At 41.6% G+C, this 14,157-nt stretch overlaps 1 protein-coding gene across 5 annotated transcripts in view; it reads left to right on the top strand.

The window, feature by feature from the left end:
• AFF1 (ALF transcription elongation factor 1) overlaps nucleotides 1-14,157 on the top strand; it is a 206,818-nt gene that overhangs the window by 48,422 nt on the left and 144,239 nt on the right. The gene's annotated exons all lie outside the window — the stretch shown is intronic.

A 14,157-nucleotide genomic window follows, 5' to 3' on the forward strand; every position in this document is an offset into this window, starting at 1 on the left:
GACTATTTGTAATAGTAAAAGAGTTGAAATAATCCAAATATCAATAAAAAGTTGGCTTAAAAAAAAACTCAGCTGGGCATGGTGGTGCATACCTTCTAATCCCAATTACTTGGGAGGTTGAGGCAGGAGGATAGTTTGAGGCCTCAGTGTGCTATGATCATGCCTGCAGATGTATTGCCACTCCACTCCAGCCTGGGCATTGTAATTAGACCCTATCTCTAAGAAAATAAAAAAAGAAACCCATTTGGGATTTCATCACAATAGAATGTTAATATACCTGTAAAAGGAAATGGACTATTTTGTACTATTGCATAATCTCTAAGAGATTAGTTTTTAAAGTAAGATACAGGACAAGATGTACAATAATGCTACCTTTTACTTAGTAAGGTTAGAAAAAAATGAAAACGTACATTCATTTGCTTATATTAAAAGAATAAGTAGAGCCGGGCGCGGTGGCTCAAGCCTGTAATCCCAGCACTTTGGGGGAGGCTGAGGCGGGTGGATCACGAGGTCAGGAGATCAAGACCATCCTGGTCAACATGGTGAAACCCCGTCTCTACTAAAAATACAAAAAATTAGCTGGGCATGGTGGCGTGTGCCTGTAATCCCAGCTACTCAGGAGGCTGAGGCAGGAGAATTGCCTGAACCCAGGAGGCGGAGGTTGCGGTGGGCCGAGATCGCGCCATTGCACTCCAGCCTGGGTAAAAAGAGAGAAACTCCGTCTCAAAAAAAAAAAAAAAAAAAAAAAAAAATAAGTAATAGAAATCAAACTCAAAAACTGATTGAGGAGAAGAGAACAGATAGAGGAAACGATAGAACCTAGACTTTCCCAAATGTACCTTGCTTGTGGCTTACTTTGGAACTATTAAATGTGGTATATAATTATAAAATAAAATTTTAAAAAGTTGAGGGAGGAACTCATCCTTTAAAAATGGAAAGTAACAGGTAGGCATGGTGGCTCATGCCTGTAATCCCAGCACTTTGCCAAGCTGAGGCCCTGCCCCCCAAAAAAGTAACAATGAACAAATGAACTTAACAGTTTGTTGTTGTTGTTTTGAGATGGAATTTTGCTCTTGTTGTTTAGGCTGGAGTGCAGTGGCACGGTCTTGGCACACTGCAACTTCCACCTCCTGGGTTCAAGCAATTCTCCTGCCTCAGCCTCCAGAGTAGCTGGGACTACAGGCGTGCGCCACCACGCCCAGCTAATTTCTGTATTTTTAGTAGAGATGGGGTCTCACCATGTTGGCTGAGATGTTCTTGATCTCCTGACCTTGTGATCCGCCCACCTCGACCTCCCAAAGTGTTGGGATTACAAGCGTGAGCCAATGCGCCTGGTCAATTTACAGTTTTTAAAGTTGATTATTTGTAATTACTGAGAGGAATTATAGGCAGGCCTTGCTTTGCATAGTTCTGATATGTACAAATTTCAATTATTATAGTTTATTTTCTTCATTTATTTTTGAGATGGAGTCTCGCTCTGTTGCTCAGGCTGGAGTGCAGTGGTGCAATCTTGGCTCACTGTGGTCTTCACCTCCCAGGTTCAAAGCAATTCTCCTGTCTCAGCCTCCCTAGTAGCTAAGATTGCAGGCACCCACCACCACACCTAGCTAATTTTTGTATTTTAGTAGAGATGAGATTTTACCATATTGGCCAGGCTGTTCTCAAACTCCTGGCCTCAAGTTATCCACCTGTCTTGGCCTCTCAAAGTGCTTGGTGTGAACCAGCATGCCTAGCCCAGTTATTATGGTTTAAATAGCTCCAGCCCCCAATGCATTGGTTCAAATTTCAGTTAGAACAGTATGTTAACTGTAAGCAATTTCATAAAATGCAAAGTTTGCTTCTAGCTTGTTATACCACAAATCACCTTATAAGTAACAGGTGTGCATCATGATCCGTAACCAGTCATTCACTTCTCTTAAAGCTTGTTGGTGGTTGGACACTAACATCTGCTCTTCAGTTTATGCACAGACAGCAGGGCGTGTTGTTGTGTTGCCTCTTTGTCTCCCAGTAATAAACTCGTGATATTTTACATAAATGGATCATCAGAACAGGAAACTCACCAACAGAGATGAAAATATGGGACAGAAATGAGAAGTGACAGCATTGAAGTGAGATTCTATAGTGTTAATGAAGTTACAGAAGAAATAGCTGACTGTGGAAATGTGCACTGAAGAAATTTTCTGCAAGTCAGCTTACTGATAAATGAGGAAGGCCACTGTGAGGAAAAGTATAAAGATGTCCCAGAGGAAGTGGTACCTCACAAACACTTCTCGTTAGAGAAACTTGCAGAGATATTTTTTACTACATTGAGGGAGCAAAGGATTCAGTGTTCAAAGTTAATTCATAATTAGAAGAGAGTATGACAGTTTGCTAAGGAAAAGATGTTCACATTGTGTCAGAAGTTATATGAAAAGAAGAAGGCAAGCACTGTTCAAAAAAAAAAAAATAAATTGGCTTTTTTTTTTTTTAAATAAAGTGCTGTAGTATATTTGTATCCCCCTTCCAAATTTATATATTGAACTCCTAACCCCCAGAGTGACGCTATGCAGAGGTAGAGACTTTGTTGGTGATTAGGTGATGAGGGTGGAACCCTCATGAATGGGATTAGTGAGTTGGGGCTGGACATGGTGGCTCACGCTGATAATCCTAGCACTTTGGGAGGCCAGGGTGAGCAGATCACCTGAGGTCGGGAGTTTGAAACCAGCCTTGACAACATGGCAAAACCCTGTCTCTACTAAAAATACAAAAAAAAAAAAAAATTATCCAGGCATGATGGTGGGTGTCTCTAATCCCAGCTACTTGGGAAGCTGAGGCAGAATCACTTGAATCCAGGAGGTAGAGGTTGCAGTGAGCCAAGATTGTGCCATGGCATTCCAGTCTAGGTGACAGAGTGAGACTGTCTCAAGAAAAAAAAAAAGAGGGAGCTTGTTTTCCCCTTTCACTGTGTGAGGATGCCTTCATGTAAGGATACAGCCAGAAGGTGCCTTCTTTTAACCGGAAAGCGAGCCTTTACCAGACACTGAATCTGCTTGTGGCTTGCTCTTGGACTTCCCAGCTCCAGAACTGTGAGAGACAAATTTCGGTTGTTTGTAAGCAACCCAGTTTATGGTGTTTTGTTTTAAAAGCCCGAGTTAGACTAAGACACAAATAAATAAAATACTTTGTCAGACCAGGCACAGTGGCTTATGCCTGTAATCCCAACACTTGAGGAGACCAAAGCGGGAGATCATTTGAAGTCAGGAGTTCAAGACCAGCCTGGCCAACATGGTGAGACCCCATCTCTACTAAAAATACTGAAAATATAAGAAATTAGATGGGCATGGTGCTGCACGTCTGTAATTCCAGCTACTTGGGAGGCTGAGGCACAAGAATTGCATGAACCCGGGAGGTGGAGATTGCACTGAGCCAAGATCTTGCACCTCTGCACTCTAGCCTGGGTGACAGAATGAGACTCCATCTCAAATAAAAACAAACACACATACAAAAAAACAAGCAAATGAAATGCTTTGTTAAAGTATCTAATATTTTAAATCACAGACTATTAAATTAATATTTTACTATTTTTTATTTCTTTATAAATGTGTAACAGAATTGTTAGCATTTTGACAAAAATTTGTAAATGCTATAGAACAATCATTTTTTTCCTGCTGATTATTAACGTTGTTTTGCACAGTTTCAGCTTGCACAGTCTTTTCTGTGGTTCTGCAGTACTCTGCAAAGTGAGAACTGTTTTTCAAGTGACCTTGTTTTTTCCAAGTGACTTAAAAAACAGTAATTTGGACCTTCTTAATAAGATACTTTTTTTGGTTTTTTGTTTTTTAAGAGATGGAGTCTCGCTCTGTTGCAGGCTGGAGTGCAGTGGCATGATCTCAGCTCACTGCAACCTCTACCTCCTAGGTTCAAGCAATCCTCCTGCCTCAGCCTCCCTAGTAGCTGGGATTACAGGCGAACGTCGACACTCCTGGCTAATTTCTTTTGTATTTTAGTAGAGATGGGGTTTCACCGTATTGCTCAGGCTGGTCTTTAACTCGTAAGCTCAGGCAACCTGCCTGCCTTGGCTCCCAAAGTGCTAGGATTATAGGTATGAGCCACTGGGCCTGGCCAAGATACATCTTAAGGATGAAAAAGAAAGATAGTTGGGTACAATGTTTTAAGCTTGTTATCTCAGCACTTTTGGGAGGCTGAGGTGGAAGGATTGCTTGTGTCCAGGAGTTTGACATCAGCCTGCAAAGCATAGCAATACCTTGTCTATATAAAAAAACTTTAAAAAGTAGCCAGCATGTAGTCCCAGCTACTTAGGATTCTGAGGCAGGAGGATTGCTTTAGTCTAGGAGGCTAATGCTATAGTGAGCTGTGATGATGCCACTGCATTACAGACTGGTAGCAGAGTGAGATCCCATCTAAAAAAATAAAAAAGACAAATCTTAAAGTGTTCCCAGCAAACATGTTTAGTAATGCTATTGGTATTATTATTGTACTTGTTAGAAAACAAATAGAGAAAAGAAATACAAGCAAAAGAGGTTAAGTAAAATACTCTAATCCTAAATTTTATAGAAAATGGAAACTAATGAGACATATATAAATATTAATATGTATGTAAATTAGCACAAATAAAATAGTCTTTCCAAAAGTTTAGACAGAAATCTGATCAAGCCAGTTTATAGAACATGCATTGGACTGAGGAATATGTTAGACTCTTCTGGATGCTATCAGCAAAATTCATAATGTGAGAACTCTGCAGAAAAAAATTATTTTTCCTAAATCTCACAAAAAAGGATATAGATTATAAAGAAGCCTGAGACATGTCAACCTTTTAATAAAAGGATCCTGTTTGGATCTGAACACACTAATTAAATTGGAAGACTAATTAGATATTTGATGCTATTAAGAGAAATTTTATTAAGTAATATTAAAGGAAACATTTTAGATAGCATAATAGTATTGTGGTTGTTATTATTTTAAAATTTTTCATCATTTTTTAAAGACAGGGCCTCTATCACCCAGGCTGGAGTGCAGTGGTGTGATTGTGGCTCATTGAGCACAAGTGATCCTCCAGCCTCAGTCTCCTGAGTAGCTGGGACTACAGGTACACACCACCATGCCCAGCTAATTTCATGTTATTTTTTGTAGAGATGGGGGTCTTGATGTATTGCCCAGGGTGGTCTCAAACTGCTGGCCTTAAGTGATTCTCTTCCCTTAGATCCTCATCTTCAAGCCTATTTAAAACTGAAAACACTTATCTTGAATTTCTTACCTGTAAAATAAGGAAGAGGATTAAATGTCTTTGCTGCTTTCTCTACGCTCTGCTCTAGCTGTTATATGATGGCCACTCCCTCTTGATTTCCTTCTCAGAATTTTATTATTATAATGTGTAAGCCATAATGTTTTTTGTGGATAAGATTTTATTTAATGCGTCTGCCTCTGGAGGCAGGAACTTAAGGGCTCAGGCTGGATGGCCTGATTACCCTAGGAAGCTGCTATGCACTCTCTTCCTGGTCATTTGTCACCTCGTAAGCAGGGCCTGGGCCTTGAGTCAGGAGTCACCTAGGGTCTTAACAACCAAGAATATCTTTTTCTTTTTCTTCTTTTTTTTTTGAGACGGAGTTTCACTCTTCTTGCCCAAGCTGGAGTGCAATGGTGCGATCTCAGCTCACTGCAACCTCTGCCTCTTGGGTTCAAGCGATTCTTCTGCCTCAGCCTCCCGAGTAGCTGGGATTATAGGCCTAGGCTACGAACACAGCTAATTTTTTGTATTTTTAGTAGAAACAGCATTTCACCATGTTAGCCAGGCTGGTCTCAAACTCCTGACCTTGACCTCCCAAAGTGCTGGGATTACAGGGGTGAGCTACCATGCCCAGCCGACAACCAAGAATTTATAGACTGGGATGAGTCAGACTTGGTGGAGAGCCAATCCTGTGTGTGGAAGTCCTAATTCTTCAAGAGGTGATGACTGATTAACACTCATGTGAAAACCAGAGGTAATGACCACTGGAGAGTAGTAATGATTTAGCACACCCATGCCCTTTTTGCAAGTTATTTGTGTTTTAAAAATCATTCAATCTGGCCAGGCACAGTGCTCATACTTGTAATCCCAGCACTTGGGAGGCTGAGGTGGGCGGATCACCTAAGACCAGTTCAAGACCAGCCTGGCCAACATAGTGAAACCCCATTTCTATTAAAAATACAAAAATTAGCTGAGCATGGTGGCACACGCTCGTAGTCCCAGCTACTCAGGAGGCTGAGGTGGGAGGATCATCTGAGGCCGGGAGGTGGCAGTGCGGTTGCAGTGAGCTGAGATCATGCCACCAGCCTTGGTGACAGAGTGAGACTTAAAAAAAAAAGCCCCAGGCCGGGCGCGGTGGCTCAAGCCTGTAATCCCAGCACTTTGGGAGGCCGAGGCGGGTGGATCACGAGGTCAAAAGATCGAGACCATCCTGGTCAACATGGTGAAACCCCGTCTCTACTAAAAATACAAAAAATTAGCTGGGCATGGTGGCGCGTGCCTGTAATCCCAGCTACTCAGGAGGCTGAGGAAGGAGAACTGCCTGAACCCAGGAGGCGGAGGTTGCGGTGAGCCGAGATCGCGCCATTGCACTCCAGCCTGGGTAACAAGAGCGAAACACTCCGTCTCAAAAAAAAAAAAAAAAAAAGAATGGATAATTTTATTTTATTTTTGTCTGTTTACTGGGGCTTTTTTTTTTTTTTTTTTTTGAGACGGAGTTTCGCTCTTGTTACCCAGGCTGGAGTGCAATGGCGCGATCTTGGCTCACCGCAACCTCCGCCTCCTGGGTTCAGGCAATTCTCCTGCCTCAGCCTCCTGAGTAGCTGGGATTACAGGCACGCGCCACCATGCCCAGCTAATTTTTTGTATTTTTAGTAGAGACGGGGTTTCACCATGTTGACCAGGATGGTCTCGATCTCTCGACCTCGTGATCCACCCGCCTCAGCCTCCCAAAGTGCTGGGATTACAGGCTTGAGCCACCGCGCCCGGCTAGTTGTTAAGCATTTTAAGGCATGAAGCTGGCCGGCTTTGAGGTGTCAGTGACTTGTAAGGCCACTAACAAGTCTGTCAGTTGGGAGCAGAGTTCCCAGCTTCGAGTTCTCACCTTGACAAAGTTCTAATTGGATTAGCAAGGGAAGACCCCTCCTTTCTGGGAACATAGGAAATACTGTGAACATAGGAAATACTGTGAACCTCAAAAACTCTTTTGCTACAACTTCTGTAATTTTCTTAAATGAATTCTTAAATATGATGTTTAAAATGACATGATTGGCTGGGTGCAGTGGCTCAGGCCTGTAATCCCAGCACTTTGAAGCAGGCAGGCAGATCACTTGATCTGCCTTGAGCTCAGGAGTTCGAGACCAGTCTGACCAACATGGTGAAATGAAAATATAAAAATCAGCCGGGCATGGTGGCCAGTACCTGTAATCCCAGCTACTTGGCAGGCTGAGGCAGGGAAATTACTTGAACCTGGGAGGAGGAGGTTGTAGTGAGCTGAGATTGTGCCACTGTACTCCAGCCTGGGAGACAGATTAAAAAAAATAAATATATGGTTAAGATGTTAAATATCATTAAAAAAATAAATAAAATGACATGATTTAGTCAGCTCAATAACATATAGATCCTTGATCATGAAAATATATGTAACTGGTTATTAATCACTTTTTGTTCTCTAGATTCATTGTGATTTCAAGACATTTAGGATTTAGAAAATGGAGTAGCTCTTTCTTTGAGTAAGTTCTTAGAAGACAAAGATTTTTTAAAAACATGCTTTCCTATAGGGTTGCATTGGCTTTAGACATAATAATAAGTGCTCAATAAATGTTGATTTGATTTCATTTTAATCTTCCTGTTTTGCATGTGACCTAGGTAGAAAACAGAGTCAGCAACCAGTAAGCCTCAAATAAAATTCCCCTGACTTTTTTGGAAGAAAGTCTCAGTCATGGAAGGTAAAATCCATGCCTCAAATTAGGTTTTGAATTGTTTAGATTCAAACATTTGCTAGGAATAAAAACAGCACATTTATGATAGGCTAGATATTACAGAAAATGCCAGTAGTTGATGTAACCTCTCTTACATGTGAAGAGACCAGATCTTAGTATAACTTACAAGCTGCAATTTACTGATCATTGTGGCTTGCCTGGATATGTAGTTTTTTCTCCCACAAAAGAGGAAAACATCCTTGCAGAGATTGAGGAATATCTCCTATCTCCCAGTTCTTAAATCCTTCCTCTTTCCTTATATGTGTTCAGAAAAATTTAGCAGTAGTTTCAAGGGCAGGAAAAGCCGCTAACTCATAGGTGACTCTGCCACAATACTGTTCAGAGACTGTTTCAAACTGAATAATGGTGGTAATATTGGATGCTTGTCTTTGAGAGTTTATGGAATTCCTAAATGTCATAGATTTTATAGTGCAGTGCCTCTCAGAGTTTAATGGACATATGAATCACCTTGAAATTTTGTTGAAATGCAGATTCTAAGCCTGGCACAGTGGCTCACGCTTGTAATTCCAGCACTTTGGGAGACTGAGGTGGGCGGATTATGAGATCAGGAGTTTGAGAGCAGCCTGGCCAACATGGTGAAACCCTATCTCTACTAAAAATACAAAAAATTAGCCAGGCATGGTGGTGTGTGCCTGTAATCCCAGCTACTGGGGAGGCTGAGGCAGGAGAATTGCCTGAATCCAGGAAGTGGAGGTTGCAGTGAGCCAAGATCATGCCATTGCACTACAGCCCAGGTGACAGTGTGAGACTCCCTCTCATAAATAAATAAATAAATTAAAAAATAAATAAAGTTTTAAAAATGCAGATTCTGATTCAGGAAATCTGGGATGGAACCTAAGACTGCGTTTCTCATAGGCCTCTCATGTTGGAACTGCTGCTCTGCAGCCTTACTTTTAGTAACAAGGTGCTAAAGCAGAGGGTCTAACTTAACTGCACACTAGATTGCCTGCCGGCACTTTAAAAGAGTCACCCTACTAAATAAACTACATTTAAATAAGCATTTGTTTTCTTACTTGAATTAAAACACACAAAGTTGTTAATTAGACTTCCTGATCCGGTGTGAGCTCACTGCTAGCATACTGAGTTGGCTTAAGCTCCAGGAAGGCCCAGAACAGAGTCCTTCACACCCTTTTCATGGTCAAATATATGGTTTCCTTTGGATTTCTTGAAATGCTGGAAATTTTTCACTGATCTTCACTTGCTCCATTTGTGGATCTGGATCAGAGTCCATTGATTATGCAATGAGAGAACCCCCTCGGATTGTGCAACCTGAGGGCATATCTCACCTTCAAACACATGTGTAAGAGGAAATCTTACCAGCTGCAACTGTAGCACAGACTTCTTCACAGTTCTCTGTTTCAGAAATTATCTTTTGGCTGCATTAATTTTTGGCTGCCGTTCTGCTCAAACAAGCAAACACTCCCCTTGATCCCATCCAACCTCATGACTTGATATGCATGAGAACTAGGAGCTTGTGTTAGGTAGAGTGAAGGATAAGCTATCAGAGAAGGCTTCTGAGAAGAGCTGCGTATGTTGGGGTTTGGATAATAGTAGGGGGTCTTCAGCTGGAGAAAGGGGAAAGGGGCATTCTAATGTAGAGAATATTCTCACTGCAAAGGTTGGTGGCATTAGAAAAGTGTGAGGCTGGAGGGTGTTCATGGGAAGCGGGTGGGGAAGGAACAGAAGGAGGTTTGGTAGATAATAAGGCTTCTGAAGTTGGTCTAAATTGGGAAGGGTGTTAAACATCCCTGTAAGAAATTTAGTTGTCAGGTGTGGTAGCTCACACCTGTAATCTCAGCACTTTTGGGAGGCCAAGGCAGGTGGATCACTGGAGTCCAGGAATTTGAGACCAGCCTGGGCAATATAGTGAAACCAGTCTTTACAAAAAATTAGTCAGGGGTAGTGTCATGTACCATAGCCCCAGCTACTCAAGAGGCTGAGGTAGGAGGATTGCTTGATGAGGCTTCAGTGAACCAAGATTGCACCACTGCACTTCAGCCTAGGCAACAGAATGAGACATTTTCTCAAAAAAAAAAAAAAAAAAAAAAATTACGTTGAAACTTAAACCCAATGTGGCAGTATTGAAAGGTCGAGCCTTAGGCCGGGCGTGGTGGCTCAAGCCTGTAATCCAAGCATTTTGGAGGCCAAGGCGAGCGGATCACCTGAGGTCGGGAGTTCAAGACCAGCCTGACCAACACGATGAAACCCCCGTCTATAAAAATAAATAAATAAATAAAGAGAAAGGTCGAGCCTTCAAAAATGATTGAATCAGGAAGGCTCTGCCCTCATGAATAAATTCATTTATTCATAGATTAATGAGTTTATGGGTTACCATGGGAGAACTGGTGGCTTTTTTTTGAGAGGGAGTCTCACTTTGTTGCCCAGGCTGTAGTAGAGTGGCATCATCTTGGCTCACTGCAACTTCTGCCTCCCAGATTCAAGTGATTCTCCTGCCTCAGCCTCCCAAGTAGCTGGGATTATAGGCGCCTGCCACCACAGCTGGATGATTTTTGTATTTTTAGTTTCTCCATGTTGGCCAGGCTGGTCTTGGACTCCTGACCTCAGGTAATCTATCTGCCTCAGCCTCCCAAAATATTGGGATTACAGGCATGAGCTACCACGCCCAGCCTGAATTTGTGGCTTTATAAGAGGAGAAGAGACCTTCAATAGCATGTTTGCATGCTCAGCTCCCTCATTATGTGGTACCCTGTGTCACCTTGGAACTCTAGAGTCCTCACCAGCAGGAAGGCCTTCACCAGGTGTGGACCCTTAATTGTGGACTTCCCAGCCTCCATAACTGTAAGCAGTAAATTTCTTTTTAAAATAAATTACCCAGTTTCTGGTATTCTGTTATAGGCAGCAGGAAACGTACTAAGGCACATGCATTCTAAATATTTAAAAATGCATACTTAAGAGAAAAGAATAGAAAAGGATATACCATCAAACAATAGGCATAAGAAGCTGAGTGAGACTGGGCACAGTGGCTCAAGCCTGTAATCCAGCACTTTGGGAAGCTGAGGCTGATGTCAGGAGTTCGAGACCAGCCTGGCCAACATGGTGAAACCCCGTCTCTACTAAAAATACAAAAAATTAGCCAGGCGTGGTGGCAGGTGCCTGTAATCCCAGGTACTTGGGAGGCTGAGGCAGGAGAATCATTTGAACCTGGGAGGCGGAGGTTGCAGTGAGCTGAGATTGCGCCCCTGCACTGGGCAACAGGAGCGAAACTTAGTCTTGAAACAAAAAGTGCTGACTGAACAGCTATATTAGTATCAAGAGGGCAGAAGTAGAACCAATGGAACAGGGCTCTAGGGAAGCCAATTTTAGCTTCATGGGAGATAGAACTTTCTAATGCTCATCATTGGCCTGCTGTGGAAAGGGCTGCCTTGTAATGACAACAGACGTCCCTGGAGACATGCAAACAAGCTTGTCTTGCTAGAGAAAGAGCATTCTTGCATGGAGAAGTGGATTAGATGACCCTTATCTCCTTCCTGGAGCTAAGACTTGATTATACAGTAGTTGTTTTGTTTATACAATAATTGTGATTCTATTTTTCTTTTATGACTACACAAACAGGTGTGTGTCTATTTTATAACATTTAGAAAATTTTAAAGTAACCAGAAGAAAATAAGTCACCTGATTGTTCCATTCAGAGATACCTACTGCTAGCCTTTTGCTACAGAGGCCCAGTCAGTCTTTTGAATACACACATTTTATTCAATTTTGGTGAAGTGGGATACTAACAAACATACTGTAATGTACCAGCTTTTTTTTCCTTTTAAAAATTATTTTATTTGTACCTGCCTTTTTATTATATATATACATACATATATATATATATATATATATATATATATATATATATATATATATAAAACCCTAATATGAATGTCTTCCTTGTCATTATTTTTTGTAAAACAGGAAGGTGAAAGGTTATTGAGTGGAGGGGGTGGTAGTGGTGGTAGGAGGAATTAGAGATCAGTGTTATACATTCAGAAATAAAGAAAAGTATCTAAAGTGAGCTCTTCCCACTCCTATCCCTCTACTTCCACTATCCGAAGAAATCTCTGGAATTTTGGTAGCAATGCATGTGGATAACAAGCCAGGAAAAGGATCTCTAGTTTGGATGCTTGGTGATTGGTGCATAAATAAGGGGCCAGGAGGAAAGGAGTGGGATGGAATTGGGGCCATTCAGATTAATTCTGGCCTGGTCTGGCCTTGGGCCATTTCTCAGACTGTCTCTTTCTCTTACTTGTTTCCCTTTCCTTTTGAAGGGTATCACGATTCCTTCACACTACCTGCATACCCTTATTGTGCGTGCTTACTGGTCTTTGCTAGTCAACTAATTATTAATGAGGCTGATCTTATTTTAAGGAGTTTATTGCTGATCTTCACAGTTAAAAAACACACGATAAAATATGGAATTTTTTAGTTTTGTGTTAGCCAAATCCCTCCTGATCTGCTCAGAGGAAGCTCTTTGAATTCTGTCTTCTGCTTTTATTTCCAAGGATGAAACTAACTAAACACTCTTTTCCCCCACTCTTTTCTAATCCATTCTTTGGTGAAGGAAATATTGTCTTCTTCCTGTATGGGGAAACTACCCCTTATAGACCCCAGAAGCAGCTAAGGCTCAATGGTAGATATCTCTCAGCATCTGTTGTAACTGCATCCTAATAGAGTGGATCTTACTGTGTGGACACAATAAGAAAATGTTCTATTTTGAACAACCTCCCAAGTGCCTTTTCATGCCCAGGAAAGTGTTTTGGGGCAGCTGGAAAGAATAGTCTTGGAGTTACATAGAGAAGTTTAGACTGAAGTTATACATTTAGAGAGTTGCTGATGATATGGTACATCACAGCATTTAGATTGAGAAGAGACAAGTAAGGTTTCTTAGAGCTCTTTCCTGGATCCTGGATGTGTGAGCAGAAAGAATTGTGAAACAAGATTGAATTGCTCAAAGTCCACAGAGAACCTTTCATGGGCGGCCGTCACTGGCATCACAAAAGAAGCTGACTTCTCTTGGTGTAAGAAGCTTGGCAGTGATGGCGAAAGGAGACTGGGTGGTAGCATTTACGGAGAAGACACCAATGAGTTGGAAGAAATGGTGTGTTCTGGGACTAAGGTAGAGAAAATAGATAATGAGCCTGGAGCATCCTGTAGTAACAGAAAGTAAGCAGTGCTCCAAACATGAAAGGATGGGGCAGTGCAAAGGGGCAAGGAGCTAACCTGAAGGGGCTCCCAGTGGCTAAGGCTGAAACAGTTTGACAACAAAATCAATCATGTAGTGGATTATGACACAAAGTTCAAAGTAAATATTCGTGAGACCATACTCATATAAATAAATGATCGAATGAGTACATAAATGGAGAAGAGGCAAATCTTTCTTAGAGAAGAGTTTCAAATATGTATAGCTATTACTACTACACAGAAGATAGGCTGTAATTCTCTCCCTCCTTTGAAAGGCAAAACATCAGCCAAAACCAGATAGAGAAACGTTCTAAGAGATGCCCAGCCCAAACTCCTCAAAACTGTCAGTCAGGAAAAACCGAGAAATAATGCAGTTTTGGGATACCTTGGGTTGCATCTTGGACCAAAGATGTCATTGATGGAAAAACTGGTAAAATCAAAATAAAGTCTAAAGTTTAGTTTATAGTAATATACCAATGTTGATTTATCAGTTTTGGCAAGTGGTCAATGGTAGTGTAAGACGTTAAACAGCGGGGGAAACTGGCTGAGGGTATATATGGGAGTCCTTTGCAATTTTTCTGGAAATCTAAAGAAAAATATTTATTTAAAAAATTAACTCCGTGTGTTGCAGAGGAAGTGAGGGAACTTGAGCTTGTTTGTAGACTGATAATAAGTAATTGGTATAGTGTACGCTAATATCCCTGATGGATGAGGGGTGTTAGGGTAAGGAAGGACATGTTTTATTAACGCACAAATAGGAGGAGATACGGAAAATTGTTGACCAGATCAAGTAAAGAAAAAGACACAAGCCGGGCGCAGTGGCTCAAGCCTGTAATCCCAGCACTTTGGGAGGCTGAGGTGGGTGGATCACAAGGTCAAGAGATCGAGACCATCCTGGTCAATAAGGTGAAACCCCGTCTCTACTAAAAATACTAAAAATTAGCTGGGCATGGTGGCACGTGCCTGTAA

The sequence above is a fragment of the Saimiri boliviensis genome, chromosome 3 (genome assembly GCF_048565385.1).
Source record: "Saimiri boliviensis isolate mSaiBol1 chromosome 3, mSaiBol1.pri, whole genome shotgun sequence".
Taxonomy (NCBI): domain Eukaryota; kingdom Metazoa; phylum Chordata; class Mammalia; order Primates; family Cebidae; genus Saimiri; species Saimiri boliviensis.